General features: G+C 40.5%; 1 protein-coding gene and 1 long non-coding RNA gene across 2 annotated transcripts in view; both read left to right on the top strand.

Annotated features, from left to right (window-relative positions):
• Window positions 1-22986, top strand: part of PPM1L (protein phosphatase, Mg2+/Mn2+ dependent 1L) — a 140755-nt gene that overhangs the window by 91771 nt on the left and 25998 nt on the right. The gene's annotated exons all lie outside the window — the stretch shown is intronic.
• On the top strand, window positions 4745-22222 carry LOC109308394. Its single transcript, XR_002100601.1, has 3 exons — window positions 4745-4874; window positions 10169-10172; window positions 22211-22222. It is a non-coding gene; the product is annotated as an uncharacterized LOC109308394 (long non-coding RNA).

Genomic DNA, 22986 nt, shown 5'->3' with positions numbered 1-22986 from the left:
TTTTTTCATAATTTCAAGATTATGAGGAGGTAGATTTTAGGCAATGTTATTCTTTTAGCATCCACTAAGCCTCCTTAAATATAAGTACCCTTATCCTGTGGATTTATCCTCACAAAACCTCTTAGCAGGTAAGGAAATACAGTGCCATTTTATAAATGGAAGTTGAAGTGTGACTAAGGTCCATATTTTTAAAGGTGTTGATACTTTTCTTGACTATTGTAATGCCAGAATTAGGAGCACAACGTTTCCAGAAGTGATTAGTGATTTTGGCATGTTGGTCTTTTGGAGTGTGTCCTGAGATACCTGGGGGTGGGAGGCGGGTACTGAACACTTAATGATGGGAGGTACTGACACAATGGAAATGTAGCCCTGTTAATGAAAATACATGGGAGGCTTCAAAAATATCAATAGCTTCTTAAGATCTCTCACTAGATGACTTGAAGGACCCTAAGATACAAAAGTCAAGAATACTTAATCTCTTGAGTAAATTGGGTTGCCTGAACAGTGCAAATTTAAATACAGTTTTTAAAATAGAGTCCACAAGAATGAGCGAACCCAAGTCTCCAAAGTCCTAGTTTTACACCCTATCCAGTGGACTATTCTTCTCTTAAACTATAGCATATTAATGTAAAGCATTTGGATAACTGGGTTGGCTGTTCACAAGTGGAAAAGGATCTTAATTTTGGCTGAAAGTACTTCTTCCTCTTAGATAAGACACAAGAAAGTCATGTTAATAGTGACATAATATTAATGTATGGCATCTTCTTATCAAGTTACTTTATTGGCTGTACTGGAATTTTTTTCACCTGTCACTGAAATGTAGCTTTTTTTTCCAAGTGGAAAGTAATAGTTCTTTTCACAAACAGACCATAATCCAAAACATAGGGCATGATGATAAGAATATTGTATCAGGAGAATTCTGTTTTAACTAATGGTGAACAAAATGTACGTAACTGGGCAAAGAATTTTGTCCAGGGTGCTAAGATGATAACACTACCATGACATGGTTACAGCTTGCTTATGATGACACCTCTCTTAGAAGGCCAGTACAGAGAAGAGTGTTATCCTGCTTCTTGAAGACACATTTTCTTGTAGCGATCCTGTACTTTCTTTTTATATGTTATCAAAGTACAGTACTGGCTGGGTCTGTACATTCATAGTTAGGGCGTTGAAGTGTCATAACCCATGGTATTATGACTATGGATTCTACTATGAATGATGTGTGTGTGTGTGTTTATAAAATTTTTTTTTTTTTTTTTTTTTAAGTATTCTAACACAAGCCCCTGAATGTCACCTAAACAGAATGAGGGCATTGTGGTTTTTTTTCTGAATGCATGCTAACTTTAGCATGAATGGGTTTTTCCCCCTCAATAATTAATATACCACCCCAAAAGCATATGTGAATTAGCTGATATGTGCTTTTCATACCACTTTGATATGCTACTTGCTCAAAGCTTAGCCACCAGAGTTTGCTATAAATATTGTACTTGTGACTGTTTTACCCTTTGCCAGTTCTGCCCACAGCTGCAAAGATGTCCCACTGAGTTGGTTAACAATTGCGGAACAGTTGAGGTCAAGTGTTCAATATGGAGTCTGATAAAATAAAAATACCCTTTAATGAGATCACGTAGAATGAGCAGTTGTAATTGATGCTGTTAAATTGTTTAATGTTCTGTAATGAAATGCAACTTATATAGTGCAAAATCGTTCCCTTGTTTTAACATCTCAACTTGCAGTATTTTACTATTTACTGTCCTCAGTAGTTCTTTTTCAAAATCTGTTTTAAAAATGTTAACTTTATAATTGGCCTCATCCCATTTGAAGTCCCTGTAGAAAACTTGAATACCCTTGTTGGTATCTGTTTTTCTTTTACATTTTTTACTTAACAACAAATTGTATTTTGAGCTCATGAAATTAAGATGCTAAGAATGTCATGTGTCTCAAATTATGTCCTGGTTTTGTGGTATATACAAATTAATGAGACTCTGATTCAGTACATCTGATAATTTAAGACAGTATTGGATTAAGATGCCTTTGAAAGGCCAATTTCCTCATTACTGTTTAGACTTGTGATGCTTCTACTATAGTGCATTGAAATAATATTTGAGTGAGAAATATATTAGTATAAAAGAGAGAGAGCATTAAAAATGGTGCAAAGTTTGTTTCATTTAGGAATGAGAGAGATCTCAAATGAAAAAAACAGTATCCTATGAAGCAACACAAGTATGAGAATATTTTGAAACTTTCTGTCAGTTTAGTTAAGTATAGACACTTTCAGGCTCATTGGTGTATTAAGAACAGGTTAGTTTTCCTGGTGTAAGTATCCACCTTCCTTAGTGGATAAATTATCATGAATGGTTAAAATCTTTTTTATAACACATTTTTATTTCTTTAATATTAAAAAATACATCAAAATAATGGGTTTCTAGCAGTACAAGAAAGTACAGTATGTTCTTTCTAAAGTTAAAGGTACATAAGCCCACGCTGATAAAGGTAAGAAAGAGGTATAACTTGAGATTACACTAAGGTTTGAAAACTGAAAAATACAGTGTTCTTCCCGAAGCTGTGCAGCGGAAGTGTTCAACCTCCAGCCTGCAAGCCGGATCTGGCCCCTGTTCTTGGGCTGTTATTGATCTGTGTGAGTTTCTATTTCAGGTTATACCATATTTTAATATAGTAGGAGGTTTTTTTAAAATATTTTCTGTGTGTATGTGGTTGCAGCCTAGAATTCCAGTAAGAGGCTCAAAGGAACCCCATTGTTTTGTTCATTCTCATGTAGTTGCATGTGTTTTTAGTAAGTTAATCCTTTCTCTGGCTCTCCCCCTTTTCACAGCAGATTTAAACTGCTTCTCCTTGCCTTTAGGCTTTGCAAATCTCTTCTAGCCTACATTGCTGATCCACTCCTCCGCTTTGCCAGCTACATCCTGTTCATTTTCTCCTTCATTCCCAAATCTGGGACTTGGCATATTACCTGCTCTACATAGAACTCCCCAGTTCTAGTGACCTAAGCCAGCCACACTCCCCACCTTCCAGTCCCTCCCTCAGACTTGCTTTTAAACATGATACTTCATGGACAATGAAGCATATCACCATCCCCAGCCTTTCCTTCTACCATCCCTTTCCTTATGCTGGCTGATAGCAAATTTTCATTTATATCTCTTAATCTAACATTTTTTTTCTGTAAGTCATAGGAAGTGTATAATAAATTAGTGATGCCCAACCATTGTGGCCCAATCCTGTGCACAGTGCAAGCCCAGCAAAGGCACAATCCAACCACACACAAATGGCTTGGCTGGGGTCAATTGAGCTGCATGGGGCCAGGTCTGGGACCCAGTGCAGCTACTCTGGAGGCCCCGATGTGATCCAGCTGCAGGGGACAGGCCCTAATCCCTCTGCTTGGCTGGGGCCAATCCAGCTGAGTGGGGCTTTGAAATTTGGTGGCAATATTAATTGCCACTGCTCCTCCTCCACTAAAGTTCCAGGGCCATGGGGAGACCTGTGGGCCAGATTAGATGGAAGGAGTTTGTTGCTTGTCATAAATACTTATTTGCATAAAAAGTATTGGAAAATTTGTGAACTCTGGGCATGCCCAAAGCAATGTGGTAGTATCTTGAAACAGGTGATAGCTAATATTTTATCTAGCTAATTTTCACTGAGTAGCTTCTTCTGAATAACACTAATACTAGTTATAAATCCACTGATGGTTGGACACAGAAATATTAAGACTTTTAAAAAAGTGGGTACCTACCTTCCCCTCACATTTAACCGAGAACTCTTCATTATTAGATTTCTAGATCAAAGGGTAAAGGAAAACTTTATAGCTGCAAAGTTTTAAGACTTAAAGAGCTGGTGTGATAATAAGAAAAATAAAGATACATTTTATTAATAGAGGTGCACCAGTAAAGATTTTTTTGGCCAATACTGATGGCAATGTCCGGCCAGTAAGTCTGGGGGAGGGAAGGGGCATGAGATGGAGGTCCCCACAGTGAGTGAAGGAATGGGCCTGGGGCAGGCGCTGCCCAGCCAGGGCTGGCAGGATGGGGCATGGGATGGAGCTGCAGGCAGCTCATCCAGGGGGCGCAGGGGAGTGGGAAGAGAGGTGGCTCCCTGCTGCTGTGTGTACCTTCAGGGGAGGCATGGGGGGCATGTGCCCCCCAGATTTGTGCATGGGGCGGGGGCGGGCTGCATACTGTGGGATCAGAGCCAGGGACTGCACCAGTCTCTTCCTAGTGGGGAAGCTGGGCCAGAGCTGTGGGTGGGGTTGGGCCAGCAGTGCTAGGAGGGAGGGATATGGGGAATTTTGGGGTGGCTATAGCCTACCCCATGGTCCCCCTCACAGTGCTGCCACTGTATACCCTGCCTGCCCTGAGTGCAGCCCTGGCCCAGCCCCCCTGCCAGGAAGTGGCTGGTGCAGCCTCTCGCCCCAACCACTTGGCAGGCAGCCTGCCCTCGCATCACACAAATTTGGAGAGAAGATGCCCTCCATGCCTCCTCTAGGGGTATGCGCAGCAGTGGGGAGCTGCCCCCAAACCCTCCCCAGCACCCACTGGATGAGCAGCCTGCAACTCCATCCGATGCCCCCCTCCCACCCCACTTGGGTAGCAACTGCCCCCAGCCCCACTCCCTCACCGTGGGGGGCCTCTGTTCCCCCCCACACACCATTTCCCCCCACAGAATTACCAGTCAGATACTGCTCTCCAAGCTGCCCAGCTGCATCCCTGCCTGGCCTTGTACATGCTGCGGCGGCACACAATCACGTGGTATTTATCAGTGACATGATCAGCTGCACCAGCCAAAAAAAGGGGATTTCTGATTATGTAAATTTTCCTTTTGTCAGTGCCGATCAATATGGACTGAGATATCGGTGCACCTCTGTTTATTAATACAAAACTTGCAGAGGTGCTATCAGAAGAGAAATAAGATAATGCAGACTTATTAGCAAGGAAGAAATTAACACTAAATTAATATTTGTAACAGCAGGTTTAAAGAAAAAATTGTGTGTTAATGTAAGTGTGTATTATGTAAAATACTATATATTATGATTACTGTATATGTGTATATATACCTATGTAGGTATAGTAAAACCTTTTGCAAGAGAAGTGTAAGAGGCTTTTAAACTGGGGACCTGCTGGTGGCTCAGCCCTCTAAATGGTTGCCACCTGAAGTATTTTACAACCTAATGGGTGCATCTACACATGCTGTTACTGCACATGTATAAAATGTGGAACTTATTGCTCCCAGGCACACTGTTTAAACGTGTGCGCAGAAGCAATTGACTCCAGAGCAGGAAGCTCCACAGTTTATTCATGCGCAGCACAATATTCTGGCTGTTCCCCTTGGTTCAGTATGCTGCAGAAGGGCTGTCTGGGGCACAAGGGAGCTTCTGTGTAGGGCTAGCCAGCAGTCAGCCCCCTCAATGAAGCACCTTCATGCCCCAGCCAGCTGGGCAGCTTCTACACATGCACAGCTGCAGTTTTTTACTCTGCAGCAGGATAGTACTATCCTGCCACACCATAAATTAGTTTACTCCAGGCAAACAGGGGCACATACACTGAGATATTTACTGCACAGTCGTGTGGATGTGCCCAGTGCCAGATTTCAAAAGGAGTGAGGTTAGGGCTGAGAAGCAGGAATAGGGTGGAGGCAGGGAGAAGGTAGAGATGAGTTTATATAACTCCAGAAAAAACCTACTTTAAAATGAAACCAGTGACCTTAATGGTATGAAATGATTTTCCTCGGTGTAAAGATTTGAACTCACTATTTGCCCAAATACCTTTCCAAGTTTTCCAGAGTCCTCTCTTATAATGACAGGGCACTTAAACAGGGGGTCACAGTAGCTGTATCTCAGGTGGAAATGACACTCTGCTTAATGCCTCGTATTGAAAGACCTACCTAAGACACAGTGGCTGCTGACAGATGTGGGGGGGCGGAGAGGCAGAATGTACTTTACCAGAAGCAGCACATTAGTTGGACCCAGCTTTTCAGTGTCTGTATAGATCAGGTGCTTCAATGGTGTTTTTTGGTGCTTTTATCTAATAACTGATTCAACCAACTATTAGATAAGTGCCAAAAAGCCCTGCTGGAGAGCCCGATCTATAGAGAAGTTGGGTGAGCCAGGTACAACTAACATGATGCCTCTTCTGGGCATGCGCTGGGCTTGGCACAGGGCACATGGAGTTTAAAGTAAAATGCCGCTTTTGTGAGGGGTTTCGTCTGTAGGCAGCCAGTGACATCCACACATACTTTCTTGTGTTGTTCCTTCAAGCTGCAGCTTATTATTTAACTTATACAAACCTCATAATTTGGGGCAAATCAGAGTGTAAATGGGGTAGAGTTCTGCCAAGTTCTGTAATCTAGAACCATCTTTTTGTGATTACACTGTGATACTGATCTGTGCAAAGTGGCAATGACTTCTTTTCTTTTAAACTTGATTATTTTCTGTTCTAATTCAGTTATATTTTGCTTTCCAGAAGTGCCTTTGACCATTATCTTCGGTAAATGTAGATTTACCCTTCCATCTTTCAGAAGTTAGGAAGCATCAGTTATGTAGCTTTCAGTAGTGACAATGTTTAGCCAGTTGGCAGCAGTTAATGAATGCAGTGGCAAGCATGTTGCTTTCTTTGGCCTCTTTTTGTCAGAAGCCATCCACTATTTGAGATATGCTCATATCTGCAACCATTCACAGTTCATTCTTTGCCAAATCTTACAAACAATACTTGTTTTATTCTATAGGTAATCTGCAGTCTGCACACTGCTTCCCAAGGGCCCAATTCTGCTCATGTATCTATGCAACCCTATTGACATCAACACATTTGTGCAGATTTAGCAGAGTGGTATTTAACTCTAAGAATTTCTCTCTCCATAGCCATCAGCTGTACATAAGCCCCACGTTCCAGTTTTTACTTTGGCAGCCAGTCTGAAAAGCATGTGTTTTAAACATCAGTTGCTGTTGTTTACCCCATATTACCATGATTCAGATTTCAAATGCATGACACATGTACAGACTAAGCATTCATTTGATTAAAACTACAGCTGTTGAATAATGGGCAAGTTAAACAGGGAGTCTTTAAAGGAGCAGGGGTTGAAAGAAAAGGGATTTAAGGCTAGGGACAGACATTGTCCCTGGACAGGTTGTGCTTGTGTGCATCTCTCAACAGAAATATCCCAGATTGACACCTATATACATTGATATTCTAAAAAGTGTTTAGTGAGTGGCTGAAGTCCCTTCTCTTATCAGTTTTGCCTGTAGATACAACAGTCTACAACAGTGACTTTTAACTCGGGTGTCACAGTACCCTAGGGTGCCATGAGATCCTTTTAAGGATGCCTTCCTGGTGAAACTGCCCTATCATTCCTCTGGTTCTGGGAAGCAGCTGCAGCAAAAAAGAGGTGTCTCACTGCAGCCTAGCCTGATGGGAGGGGTATCCATGAGGCAGTGGTGGCTACTGCCCAGACCATCAGTGCCACCACCTCAGATAGGATAGGATACATAAGCACTGCCCTGCCCCTAACTTCCCAATGGGCAAGGGGCATCCCCTGAGCTTTGTGCATCCAGGCAAAGATGTAGAAGTCAGATCTCCCTTGCACAGGGAGGAGCAGTTCCCCCTCCTTGCATTCACAGAGGGTGCTGCTAAATTCAGAAAACTTATAAAAAGGTGCTTGACCCTGAAAGGGGCAGAGAACCACTCTTCTACAAGAATAGGATCCTAAGGAGAGAGAATTTTATTGCATTATCATCCCAATTTGATACTAATAATAACAATATGGGTTCCTTAAAATATACTTCAGAGTTATAACATATGCATATAAATAAGATAGATTATTTGAATATAGCTAGGATCCTTTACTGTAAATCCATTACACAGCAGGGAATACTGCTTTTAGGCATTAACTTGTCAGTTATCAAAAATTACATCTTGTCATCCTTTTTTTGTTTTCTCATGTTGCTACTCACATGCAAGATGAGGCTTCTTTCTGTTTGCTAGGCTTTGGGATTAGTATGGGGCATGTTTTTCCAGTGAGGTTTGTATTAGATGGCCACAATTATAATGCAGTTCTTTCAATTACCAGATTCTAACCTTGTTAGTTAATCTTGAAGCAACAAGTGCTTTTCTTCCATCTGATTTTCTTGACAACCCATTTCCTGTGTTTGATTTGACTGAGTACTGTGATTCTTCTAATCCTGGGGTGTCTACATATGGCCCGCAGGCTGGATTCAGCCCACAGAATCATTACATCCAGCCTGCCAGGTGTCTGACAAGTAACTGGAAGTTATGGGGGCTTAGGCAAGAGAGAGTGGCCTGCAGCAGCCCTGGTTGCCCCATGACTGCTTGGCAGAGCAGGAACTACCAGCAGTGTGTGCCCTGGGACAGAGCATCTGGCCTGCAAGGAGTCCCTGTCACTTGGGCATGAGATAAGAATGACACTTGTTCTAATTAAACAACAACAAACCCTGTATGGCTCATACTAAAGCACACCATGATTCCTCATAGCCCCTGGCCTGGTCAGAACTTCTAAATCTACTAGGAAAAAAACTTGAATTCCAAATTAGAGAAAGCAGTAGGGCCAATAGGAAATTTCTTCCTTCTGTGCCAAATCTCAGTGGGGACTTTCCAGTCTTTCTTTTATCGGAAAAGACAATTAAGGTTCCTGTAGAAAACTAAGTCTACAACTAAGAATTCTCCAGATTGATGTGGCCCATTACCCGTCCTTCAGAAGGCAAGAGCATGGATTTAGTTTGCTTTAAAAACAGAGGGAAAGGTTCAGTGCTTTAAAATAGTGTCCAAGGGACAAATTATTGCTATGAACTGAAGTCTAAAATTTTTCATGTTGTTGCTGGTGAACATTTGTTTAGTTTCCACTGGCAAAGTTGCTAGAAAAATAATTGATGTAGTTATTGTCAGTACTTGGGAAAAGTCTCCATTTCCACCTCACTGTTTCATTAGAACCCAGAAACATTAGCTGAGCCTTGCGGAGCTAGAGCGCAAAGTTTACCTATATCAGGTTTGTAATGTAATTTGTGGTTTGAAAAAAGTTGATCAGTTAGCACAGCAAGGGTAATAGAAGTCTGCCCAATGTGAATAGCTTAGATTAAAAATTGGAAATAATTTAACGCATATTTATTTCTCTTCACTATGACAATAACATTTGGTATTTTATTAAAAATGTAAAGTGCCAAATATAATGTGTTTTGGTTTTTTTTAATGCTAGACTCCTTTTAATAGTGAAGAGAAAACCAGTCACAGAATAGCCTGAGAGCCAAGCAGTTTACCCTGAAATCCCTGCCATATTTCCACCTCAAGTTTTTTCCAAAAAATATTTTATCACATTGATGTAGTTGTATGGAAACTGTTTATTTTGTTAGGGTGCTTTCAGATTTTAAAGTACGTGTCAGCTAATTTGTTTAAAAAGAAGCATTCTGCATCTTATTTAGCCAATATATTTTAAGTGAAGAATAGAGTACAGATTCTTCATATAGTTCCTTTGCATTAACCATACCTAATCAGTAAATGATGGAAAGTATTGTGCAAATAATAGGCATTATTTGAAAGACTGGGTTTTATAACTTTAGCTTTCAAATTAGAACAAGAATATTTTTTGGAAGTGAAACTGCAGAAGTATTTTAAATGCCCAGATGTTCAAGACTGTAGATATATATTACATTTTACTTAGTGCCTTTGATACAAGGTCTGAGAGAAGGTAATAGGATATGGTACAGCAAAAAAACCAAGAACACAGTAACCTGTAATATAAAAAACAAAGAGTCAATTATTAGTAATCCTGTGTTTGAACAAAATAACATACCAGTTCCTTGGTTATATCTGTAGTATTTGCAATGCATGCTAAGACTACAAAGACTCAACAGAGCCTGAGATGCAGCATATCCATTTCATTCTTTAGTTGGTAGGAAGTGGGGCATGAGGCTCTAACTTTCTGTTGTGTGAGTTGTTACCATCTTACTAGGAAGGATTTTGATATGGGAACTGGGAAAAAACTGTTAAGAGCAGAGTCTTACTGATGTAGTTCCTTCTCACATCTCCCATTGCTCTAGGTGGAAGAATTCCTGCTACTTCCCTCCTAGCTGGCTGAAACTAGAAGGCCAGAAGTGAGGCCATGGTTCCTCCTTGCACATGCCCACCGATTTCCAACTTGCCAGTATCAGAGGAAGAATAGTGGTTCGATGATGCTTACTCTGTTTCATCCTTCCGCATTGTGATGTGTAACTTGTAGGGGACAATTTATATGTAAGACAAGATGTGATCTTGACCAAAGGAAAGAGTGCATAATACATGTTTTAGAAAACAGCTAAGTTCTCCTAAAACACATTTTTTAAAGGAAGAGGTACATATATTCTGTGAGCCCTTTGAGGCAGGGTTATCTTTTGGTTAGTCATTTATACCTCGCTGGCAACATTGTAATATAAAGAAGTGGTTTTTACACCAAATTTACCTTTTTTTCCCCATACTGATCTTCTTAAAAGAAGTGATATCTACTGCCCAGGCATAGATGGATAGGTTTCCATTTATTTTCATACCAAATGTGTGAGTGTTGTCCTGGCTAGCATCTCTCCTGAGCCTGTCAAGTATTGAATAAGTACAAAGACTGCTCCATCCTCTGTTGAATGTGTCCTGTGAATAAATAGGAGGTTTTGGGGCTGTCAGTACCTTATTCTGAAGTGGGGCATACTCGTGGATGAGGAACTCATAAGAGGAAAATATTCATGGCAATCTTTTTATTTCTTTAAAAAGAAAAAGGGAAACTAAGGAAAAGGGAAAAACCCTTGGGATGGTAAAGCATATGGAAGATCAGGGGCAGATCCAGGCAGAGCGTACTGGTGTGCTTGCACCCCACTTTGATTCCTACTCTACCCGAAGTTTAAAACCAGCTGCTTGGTTATGGCAGCAGCATTTCTTATTAGTCAGTGCTGAGGGAGTCCAGTTCATAACTCATTATAATCTACCTGATCCCTTCTTAACTCTTCATTCTGTAGCTATTAATGACCCTATCTTCTTTTCAATCCTGAAGTTCCACCAGTCAAGCTATCTTTTGTTCTGCAATTCTTCAGTCTATTAGCTGCTTCTGGTAATGAAACTCCTGTTTCACAGCCCTGCAGATTGTTTTTAATTAATTCCAGTGAAATTATATTTGTTTGTGCTTCAATCTGAAACTGAACAATGAGCCCTAGGCCTCTAATAAAGCTTCTAGTTTTATTTTTATGTGGGGAAACATGTGTTGTTTTATACGTGACGATGCACCTTACCATCTGCACCTACCTTTTCAAAATTCTAGATCTACCCATATAGGAAAGAAATGGTGTGTGCATATTCATGAGGCCTCTTGGCACTTCATTTGTGCTGTTCAAATTTCTCAGCAAGCTTCTCACACACATTCAAAACTAGCTCATTCTTTTGAGTGAAGAAATGAGTGTGGAAAGTTTGCTTGATCATTGTAACAGTGGGCTCCCTGCTCAGACGGTTAAGGCTTGTTAAGCATAAGTCAATGAACATAGTTACTTCAGGAGTGTCAAATTCATCTGGCCCCAGATCCAGTGCCCGCTCTGGGATCCGTGATGCATGCAGTGCGCATTGCAGAATGGCTGGAATTGGTGCGGTATGTAGCGCAGGTGCTGGACTGACGAGAGCAGGTGCCACACTATGTGCAGTGCCCACCCCAGCCACGCTGCACCATATTCCCAGGTTCTGCCCTGCATGTGGTGCCGCCAGCAGCTGGTCCAAGACTTTGCTGTTGGTAACACCTGGTTCAACTGGTCTGGAACCCAGGCACACCTTGCAATGAAAGATCCCACTCCTTGCAACTAGTCCTGTAGACAATCTCAGAGAAAAAAGGTAACTCACCCTGCAGTAACTGTGACTCCTGGATGTGTTGTTTACACGAACTGTATGACCAGTCCTCTGTCCCTGTTACTCAGTCTGGCTCCCAGGGATTCTTACTAAGGATTTACTGAGCATGGATTGCGATCTTTCCCATTTGGGGTTATCCTCACAGCAAACTGTACAGCTAGAAAGAAATTTATGGGCAGCACTACAAAAAGTGGCTTAACTCCCTTCGAGTGTATAGCCCATACGACTTGCAGGAAAGGGGATGAAAACACATGTTGCTAAAAGAAATGGTATTAAGAAAACCAAGGGAGAGACTTGAGAGAAGTTTTAAAATTACTGATAGTTGGGAGGGAAAGGATAGAAAGATGCAAAGAGTTTGAAAGAAAAGAAAAAATCATGGCAATATAAAACAAAAATAGAAGAATGAAAGGTGTGATATATCAAGAAAATAGATAATATCTTTATAGTTCTTATTTACTCGGATAAGGCAACATAAAGCTTTATACAATAGGTAAAATAATCCTTTTTATAGTTATAAAAGAATGTAATAAAAACTTCCATTTGACTAGCATTTGTTAAATGAAATGCTGTTGGGTCAACCCTGCTTTTTGTCTCTTTTTTTTGTCTTTAATTACTGGTATTAAACACCACACTTTCCCATGATGCTGTGGAACTATCATCAGTATGACATTTACATCGTCTATTTCAAATTGTTAAGAATATAGATTTTTTTTATATGCCATCTGCCTATACCATGTTTTGGATTGGTCAGGCTGTTCATTAGATTTTGATGTCTTCCTTTTTAGTTTCTGAAATTCTTAGCCATACTCATCCATCATTTGTGACTTTTGGCTCACATCCAAACAAATTAAAACTTAATATAAAACACTGGGGAAAAAGTAAGAATCCTTAACAAAACATTTTTATGATGTTTAACTACCAAGAAACATCAAACAGAGCTTTTATCACTATCTATACAGCAACTATTTTGCAAATTTGATTTACCAGTTCACTAGATTCCACTGCTAAAAAGGAACTTTATGAACAACAAATTGCAATGAGAAGTTAAGAAATAAACTTGATTACATTTTTCTCAAGGTTTTTTTGTTGTTGTTGTTGTTTTTTTACTTATTTACTTTGTTTTGACTTTTTGCAGACCCTCTTCACTGGAAATCGAAATTAAATGTTTCTTTATCACTTTTGTATAGAACAAAGCTTAAATCAAATTTAGAATGTCATGCTAATTTGTCCTTAGTTAATAAGGTTTGATTCTTTTTTTTCCAGAATGTTCTGATTTTAATATATTTTAAAGAGGAGCAGCATGTGACTCGGTGCTTATCTATCTTATAGATGCTTTTTTTTCTGTGTCCATAACTGCATGGATTAAAAGTATTCAAGATTCAATCAAAAGACAAACTAATCTGGCTTTGCACTAATGAGCTGGCATGTACTGTGGGATGGATTGGTGTAGGGGTGTTTTTTGTTTGTTTTGCTATGTAGCTCTCAGAGTTACCTGCCCTCGTTTTGGCATGTTAAGTTCCTGTTTCAGTATAGTGCTCTTTGTCAGGTCTCATCCCAACTAGAGGAGTTAGCTTTCTAAAACATAGTTTCCTAAAAAGGCTGACATTCCCTAAGTGATCTCACTTATTCTCCTAGCTTCCACTGCTAGTTTGATCTAATTGGTTCAAAAAAAAGTCTTTCTCCTTGACTCTCCATTCAAGTCATTTGTCTGGATGTCCCAGGCAGTGCAAAAAGGGGATAGACCACGAAGCACCTTCAAAGTGAAATCAAGGTATTTGTGCTAGAGGCAATGAAGAGGGGAGAACCTGTGGGTGGACACAAAAGGAGAAGAGGCTACATGATTGAAGCAACTAGGAAAATGAGCTTTTTGAACAGAAAGAGTAGGGCAAGAATGCATTTGTTAAGGTGGTAGAAAATATTGCAGAAGCTGAGATGAGGAAGTCCTGGATAAAAGCCTTTAGTTATATGGCTTGAAAAGAAATACTTTTTCCTAAAGAAAATTTAGATGTGAGGATTTAGAAAAAGAGCCAAGCCAAAAGTGACATCTAGGTCATGGTCTGAAGTGATTGAGAGGGTGGCAGTGTCTCTAAAGCTTGAGGAAGGAGGGAGAGCAGCGGGCTTGGGGAAAGAAGCCTTAAGAACTTTGACTTTGGCCACTTTTAGTGGAATTGGAAAAAATTGACAGAAAGACTGGCCATGATTTCAGTTCAGACTGGTCTAAAATGGAAAGGTAAGTCTTTGAGTCATTCAGTACTAGCTGAATTTATGTTTGCAAATGAGATTCCTCAAGGGTGAGGACGAAGAACAGCATGTAGTGAAAACTCCCCAGACTTTAGGACAGAGGTCCCCAGTAGTGCCATATGCACCTGGAGTATGGAACTGTTAAGTAATACACCAAAGCCTCACTTAGCATAATTCATTTAGGTGCCATCCATCTGAGCCAGTTATTTTGAAATAAGTGCCTAAGGATATGGATTTTTTTTAATGAGGAAAGCAAATGTGAAAAATAGTAAGCAAAGAATGAGAGCCAGCCAGTCAAAAAAAAACAACCCTGCTCTGAACTACTGTTGCTGAGAAAATGATCTATTTGATTGGACTGTCTCCTTGTGGCCTTATACATGGAAGCTGCAAGCTTTACAGAATCATAAAATTATCCATAACCTATTCATCAGAGAACACCTTTCAATGGTTTTTGTTTTATTTGAGGGGAGAAAGCTTCAATTAAGTTACTTGGTAGTCTCATTGATATGGCTCACAGAGAGCAGCATTGTCCACTTTTCCACTACCCTGGATAAGAAAAATCTGTGATATTCTTCCCACCAGCTACACCCATGTGTTTAAAATATCAAAAAGAGGAGCTGAAAGACTATGCACTTTCACTCAGGAAAGAATGCAAAACTGGCCAAAAGAAAATGGTTAGAACCCAAGTGTGAGATGCTTTGAAAGGATAACTTGGAAAAAGCAATACAGCTTGCTTTTTTTCTAAAACCGTCCAGGAAACATGTAGTGGAAGAGTTTAAATTGTTTTTAAAAACACCTATTTTAGTGAATTAGAAATAACTGCCAAAGCTTTGATTGTTTTAAATAAAACCTTACCTCTGGATCTTGCAGATATTTACTACTGCAATGTTTGGTTTTGATAAAATATGCTTACTTGAATTGTAAGTGATTGTTGACACTATCACCTAACACCTTATTTTTTAAGACCTCTTTTAGTGAGGGGTCATGAAATTGGTTGTCTGTTAATTACTATGAGAGCAGGCGGTCCATACGTTGCTGAGCTGAGAACTGTTATAGATCTGCCTTATAGTTATTGCCTTGTTCAAATTTCCTAATATATTAGTGAAATAAAAGAGTAGACTAGGGCTTTCCAAGTGACTTAGAATCTATAGGAGCTAGTGGTTAGAGTTCGGGTTTGGGAATTTGGAGACATGATGAATTCTAACATCAGCTCCAGGGCTAACTTCCTGTGGGATCCAAGTCAACCACTTATCCTGTCTATGCCTCAGTTTCTTCATCTGTGAAACAAAGATAATGCTGTCTCCTAGCCTTTAGATGCTTAGGTAGTGCTCTGATGTATGTAGCTTAGAAGCATTCTTTCTTTTCTGGAAAAGTAATGTGCTTTTCAGCTACCTGACCAGTTGGCTTAGACTAGTTCTTCAGTTTCTTGGGCTCCCTGAACTCCAGTTCTGTTTTTGTTATTTGGAAATCTTGGCTCAGTCCTATTTAAATTTTATGTTCAAGCTCTTAGAAGCTAAATGTTAAATGTTTTTGGGAAAATTCCAAAATGTTAAGCTCTGTTTCATCAGTTGCTTTGCTACATGCTTCTGATAAAGGTACGTGCATTTCCTCACCTCAGGGTTTGCTGTGAAATCTGAAAATTCAGGCTGTGTCACTTTAATATACAAACATACCAAGCAACACAAAAGCATTAAAATCAAAGCTGTGCTGTTATCTCTACAGCCCAGGAGCATTTTCAAGGAGCTTCTAATGGAAAAGCAAAATAATTCCAGTTGTATCTTTGAAGTTTTGTGGTGTGATATCATAGCTGTTTAATGTACACTGTGCTCTTAATGTAGAGAGAAATTGCAAAATGAAACGGACACAAGGAAACTGTTGGAACATTTTAGCTAGTCTCACTTTTTAGAGTTTGTGGGTTTGATTTCAATATGAACTAAACCCAGCTGTGCCTGTAACTTTCAGGGTGTTACTAATAAAGCATAATAAATTTAGGCATATGGTAGTTTGATATAAAGAGATACGAAGATATAGAAATTGCTGAATGTGATTATTATAATGTATACTTTACTGGTGATACTTAAAGGTTTGTGGCATGTCTGTTGTTACAATCTATAACTATACTGCATGATTGCAGCAGAATTCTGAATACCTAACAGAATATATCTGGTTCATTTACTACTGCATATTACAATGCAGTAAAACTGACCTTTGCTTGATCAAATGAAACAGTTGCATGCTAGTTATGTTTGGTTCATTCAGAGATAGTCAGAACACCTTGAAGCTGATGGCAGGTGCTCGGGGCTAGGGAACATAGGGGTTGGGGGAGGTACAACTTCTCAAACAGTCTGCAATACAGAGATTGAATTTCTGTTATACAGAGACTGAAACAAAAGGAGCACATAAAGAGTGCAGATGATGTCACAGCTGCTGGTGACCGTTCTTCAGTGTTTAAAAAAATGCCGTGTAAAAAGGAGATAAAGATTAGTTTAGATGGCCAGCCTCACTTTCTCTCCTGTGTCTGGCCCTCCTTTTCTGGGGGAGAGGAGAGAATGCCACACCTTGGAAAAATGCTGATTTAATGGACCCTGTACCTTCTTCACCTGTGCACTATCTTGGTTTGGCCTTGCATGCAGGTAGTTTTAAGCATGTATATATATGCATGCACAAATTCAGAACAATTCATGCATGTACAGTTGCTATGGACTTAAATTTGGGTATGTATCTTTGAAGGCAAATTTAGGTGCAGTCTGTTTAAAATGTCTATGTCTATACCAACAATGTATGGGAGTGCTGATAATGTAGAGAAGGGAATGGTGCAATGTTTCTGCATAATGAAATATCTCCAAAAGATGAGGCGATATTGGGGGTATCTTCTACTATTTATGGATTTTAATTTGCTGCTTTTCTGAGAGAGAAAAGTTCTTGTCTCTGTAGTTTGTTTAATGGAGTGTATATGCTGTTATAGGTATTTCAGTTAGTAATGCAATTACTGGCTGTCACTAACCCTGCCCACACTGGAAAATTGTGTGTTGCTTAGCACAGGGTATGTTTTAAGCTTTTTTTAATTCACATTTAATACAAGTTGACAAGTACTGTTACTTTGGGAGAAGAAAATAAAGAATCCTAAGTAAAATGTTTTATACTGGCTTCCATCCCATCCAGAAGAGCGCATAACAACTGCAGATGTGACCTCTGCCTGAAAAAGAGTGTTTGTACCCAAAGGCTTGCAAAGAAGAATTTTTCCAACTATTTAGTTGGTCTAATCAATGATATCAGATCTACCCAAAGAACCTTGTCTGCCTATATATTACAGCAGTTACTTTTGAGCTATGCATAATAGCACATTTTTATATGAAATAGTCTTAAGCTGGCCATTCACATATGCTCCCTTCCTAACTTTTATAAAATATAAACTATAATGACATGTAAGGGTCTTTCTGTGATATAGGCGCAAATTGCACCATCTTGTGGCAATCCTACTTTTTGCACAAAAGTTGCATTACAGTCCTCAAGTTCCTTCAGGTGTGATTCAGGAAGGGGCTAGCATCCTGGATATAGGGAGTGTCTCCTTGAGCCCCCAAACTCTGTTAAGCATAGTATAATCTTTAAGTAATTGGATTCCTGAAGCACCTTTATATCTCAGATCTCAAGGACTTCTATGGTGTTTTGCTATATTGCTAAGAAAACTTCTGTGCAGACCTGCTTGAACTATGAAAATGTATTCCTCTTCAACTTTTTCCTATAAATATCCCTCCTTGTGGCCATTATTTTCACCATGATAAAAAGAAAAGTAGCAGCTTTGTCCTGCAGAAGAAGAAACTAGGGGCACTGACAGAAGTGACATTTGTTGTGCAGTTGGACATTTGAAAGCACTCTGCAGCCATGCCCTGACAGAATTGCATGGCTGCCGAGCACTTTCAAAGTATCTGATTGCATGACAAATGAACTCTCATTACATGAGGGTTCAGATGATGGCGCTCCAAAGCGGAGCACTTCCATTAACTTGTGTACGTCCTGGAACACTAGCAGGGCTGGGATGGTGCAGCCCAGCCCCACCCCCAGTATTGTCTGCAAGATGGGAGGGAGAGACTAGAGGGGGAAGAAGCTGCAAGCTGGGGTTTACCCAGCCTCATCTGGAGCAGAGGCAGATGCATTGGAACCCTCTGAACCCCACCCCATCCTGCAGAAAGCACTGGAGCTGGGGCAGGGCTAGGAGACAGAGGTTGCAGGCAGGTAGCTCCCAGGCTGGATCCCCTCCAAAGTAGACCTAGATTTCTCCCACCTCCCCCCCATCCCGTCCCAACCCAACAGCTAACATCTGTTGGGTCAGGGAGGTCATAGTGCTTTCTGGGAAGTCCAGTGACTTAGACCAAGGAGCTACACATCTGTCAGTGCCCTAGTTCTCTGCAGTTGTCCTGTTTTTCTCCCAACATTGCTGATTTCCATTTCCCTCCCAGTTGTCTATCCTAACTCTACAGGCAGCCAGAAAGAAACTGGCAATCCATCAATACATACAGAGCTCTTAAACTGTAACTTTCCTTGACAGGACTTGATGAATACAACTCCCTTTGTGCTGGTAGGTGATCCTCAAAAAGAAAAAAAACTGCTACAGATGATCTTTCCCACTTGCATTCAATTTGCTTCTCAGCCAGTTCTTACTGTTTGGTCTCAGTTCTTCCTTTATCTCAATGTAGTTACTCCAGGTTGAGCGAACGAAAGTAAATCTCAAAGTGAGAAGTGAATTGTAGCATAGGTCAATTTTGCTGGGCAGTTAACTTGTTTGAGAGACAAGGAATGGCCAAGGAATTCTTGTTTTCCGTATGGATCTCTGCCTATTTGAAGCTAAGCTAGGAAGTGCTCTGGCCTATAAACCAGTTGTTTCAAATTTGAAAGCCAGAATTCACTACTGATTCTTTAGTCTGACTTCTTGTATAACACAAGCCGTGGGTTTACCTAACAACCATGTTGCATGGGACACTTAGCACACTTAGATATGGGACTCACTGCCTGGCATGAACTGTGAAATTCTGTATGTGTTGGACCTTTGTCCTATGCTTCATGGATAATTGAGAAATATGGAGGATAAAGAACTCGGTTCTACATAATTTAATCATTTATTCCACTTTTCTTTCTGTTAGGTTTTCATAATTTTGAAAGTGTATTCAGATAGTTCTGTATAATTGTTTATAAAACACATTTCATCAGGTTATACCTTGATTATGCTCTTATAATATATGATAAGGGACTGAGGAAGGTTTACAGACTCTCTGCCTTATGGAAAAACACTTGCTCATGACAGCAGGGTAGAACCCAGCAAGGGTCGGGACCCGTCTGCTTTTCTCAAACCATAAATAAGTTTTTTCAGTAAAAATTAGTTTTATACTTTCCTTGGAAAGGACACTCCAAAAAAAGTGGAAGGAGAAAGTAAATCTATACAACCCACTACTATATTTACTCAATTCCAAGATGAGGTTTTTTTCCACATTCATCAAAAAAGCTTTGTCTTAGAATTGAGTATCGGACTTCTTCAGCTTGGAGTGTGGGGAGAAGCTACGCAGGAAGCCCCGCTGGACCAGGGACAGTATCAGGTTCCTGCTTGCGGATCCCAACATGCAGGTTCCTGCTTCCAGCGTCTTCTCCGCGCACCATCTCCCTCACTTGCAAGGAGCTGGACAAGGAAGGAGGAATCTGCTCATTGCTGCTGCATCCCCGACCCAGCGAGACTCCCTGCACAGTATCTCCCAACTGCCCCCAGCTAGAGCAGTATGACTCCCAGCTGACACAGGCACAGGAAGAGCCCCATAGTTGTTCCTGACCCACTTCTGCCCTGTGCTGCAAGCAGCAGCTGTGCAGTGAACCTGGCTGAGCCACATTCCTCATCCTAACCCACTTTCAGCCAGTGGGGGAGACCAGGGACAGTGGAGGGGAGAGCCAGGCAGGGAAGAAGGAATCCATGTGCTGGTAAGCTGGGCCTGAATCAGCTGAGGAAAGCATCAGAAGGGAGGCAGGTGGCAGGGGTGGGTGGGTGTATATGAGGTAGGGGGACAGGTGGCAGGGGGCAAGGGGTCAGGGTCAGGCTTCCTGCTTCCCACACTGTTGGACCCACCCTCCCCACTTGCCTCTATGCTGCTGCTTTCCTGCCACAGAAGTGGGGGGAGGAGAGGAATATAAGATGACCCCCCAGTAATTAGATTCTAGACATGGAAAATTATAACAAATACAATTTTTCATGTCTAGAAGCTAATTATTGAGGGAGGGTTCATCTTAAATTTGAGGTTGTCTTGGATTTGGGTAAGTATAGTACATGTAGCAGACCTAGCAGTCAGGATACTCTATGCCTCCTGCCCTGCCTTGCAATTGAATTTAAATGCTAAGGGGTGCACTTCTTCCCAAATAAGTGTGCAGATTTTCTTTCATCGGGACCTATAGAAACAGACACATGCAGCTCAAGCTGTGCTAGCTGAGCAGTCCTTGAGGATTACTTCAGGCCTAAGGGATAATGGATATGACCAAATCAGCATCAGTCGGCATTTTCTTGAGCATTTTTCCACTCTAGGATTGGGCAGTAGAAAGAAGGTGAAGAGACCATTGGCTGAGTGGGCACAGACATTGTCACCACTAGTTATCTCAATATCTGCAAAACACCATTACATAAAGCATCGGTACTGTTAGCCACAGAATTGTCCACCTCAGTGATGATGACCACAGTACCAGATGCCTCTGTCCCGGTACACCTTTGGCAGGTTGGTAAGTTTGTCTTTTTCAAAGATCTATTGTAGCCTAGACCAGGGATTGGCAACTTACTGTCTGGAAGCTGGATTCAGCCTGGGGAACCATTGGATCTGGCCCACATGGAGGGTTTTGGCTGTGTTTTGGCAGCAGGGAACTTCATCAGCAGGGAGAAGTGGCAGCACTAATTCCATAGGGCAAGATCCCAGTGATCAGATAACAGCCAATTTATATAGAGGAGTTGGTATGTGATGAGACTGGATCGGTAGTTGGGCAGCTACTTGAAATGCACTCTGGGCTCTAGCACCAGCCCACCTCAGACCCAGGTTGGATCATTCTGGTCCACGACCGTACAATGTTGCTGCCTGCTGGTCTAAGCAATAGTTATCCTATAGCTCATGAGTGTGTAGCTAAGGAAGTTCAGTCTAGGGCTTTATGGTGCCTGGTTCTTTATCCATGTTCTTTCCTCATTTATCTCTTCCTCTGAGTTCTCAGTGTTGCAAAATTCTGTCTCATCGTATTTACATTGTATTGAATTGATCCTACACTACAGCACTTCGTGGTCCTGAGTACAAGCTGTGAAAGATTTCCCTGCCCTCCTCTTATATCGTTTCAAAGATTACTACCACAGTTTGTTATAGGATGTTGAAGGGGTATTTTGTGGCTGTGTGGGCTCATTAGAGTGAATGCTACTGTGGCTCTTTCAGGGCTTAACATCTATTACGTGGTTGCCTGTGGTTTCAAAGATCTGGACTCAGTGATTTAGGTAGGACTGGAATGAACTGTGTTCTTGAATACAGCTGAATAAACATGCTTTCTTACTGACAGGAAATTCAGAAAGGGATTAACATAATTCCAATAACAGTGCCTTCAAGCACACCATGATGCTCTTCAAGGGTTACCTCCTAAACTGGAGTCAGTATTGCTAGGTCTGCATAGCACTGGGTAAGCTAATTGCATGAGAGCAGCTGTGTGAATTAGTCCTCCCCAAACCACCATGTAGACATGGCTATATAGTGTTTGTTTTAGAAGGTAGCACGTACAGAACAGCATGACATCGTCAAAGGCACCACTGCCAAATACAGTGAGTTTACCATCAACTTGCGATCTATATCTCCCATTGCCGTTCTAATTCAGAAGTATATAAGTCTAAAATTACCTGTGAAGTCTACTGCATTAAATGCACTTTAATTGCAAATGACATCTGTCATTCCAGGGTCTGCTCTAGTACACAAAGGCAACAAAATTTTAAACATCTCATGTTTTCCCAGAGATTGTACAGTGCATGGTTCATTTCACACAAATGTGAATTCCTCCAATTCCTGCTGCATTCAATAAAATAAAAAATGACATTCATCTGCACTGAATAAAGCATACAGAACAGAAGTGTACAGTGCTTGTAAAATTAGTTATTGATACAGCCCCTCAACCAATATTTTCCCATATCATTTTTTCTATTTCTCTTCTGAGTATTTGCTGGAATAAATCATTAGCTTTCCCCATTATTTAAGGGAAGTTTTAGTGACAATAGAAAAGTGTCATCTAATTTCTGTTTTTCCTGCCTTGGTGAAAGTTTATTTATAAAAGTATAGATATTAAGCAAATAGATTTTTATCACTGTTAGTAATGTGTTACTATCATAGCAATCACGTGGGACCACATTTTTTGCAATATGAAATATAAAAATAATGTCCTTGTACTGTCAATCTAGGCCAAATCCTAGCATGGTTACAGTTCTAATGAAAATTTTTCTAATATTTATGAAATTTGGTTTTTTTGCATTTATTTCCATGCTTAAAGTTGATTCATAGCTCATTCACAGTTGCTTCTATATCACTGGTTCATCATAACTAATTATGAGCCAGTCTAAGGGATTCACCTAATAAATTATCTGTAAAATTGGCATCAGTCTTGACACTCCTGTTTCTCTCTGTTTTGGTTATTTATTCAGATATTTTCCCTATGTTCCATTAGAGGTAAATTAGACATTTTGGCAAAGATCTTTACACATGTCTACTACCAAAATATTAGTCTCCTCTGGATGCTTTCAGCCATATGTATTTCCACAGGGGCTAACCAGGCCTCCAGAGCAGCCTAATTTTATTTTGTATTTTTTTGCTTTATAGCCACATATGGAGCCTACGTCTGTAAATTT

This window comes from Crocodylus porosus, unplaced genomic scaffold (genome assembly GCF_001723895.1).
Source record: "Crocodylus porosus isolate Cpor-Errol unplaced genomic scaffold, CroPor_comp1, whole genome shotgun sequence".
NCBI lineage: Eukaryota > Metazoa > Chordata > Crocodylia > Crocodylidae > Crocodylus > Crocodylus porosus.
Note: the sequence above shows the minus strand (reverse complement) of the source record. Positions and strands in the feature narration are given on the sequence as shown.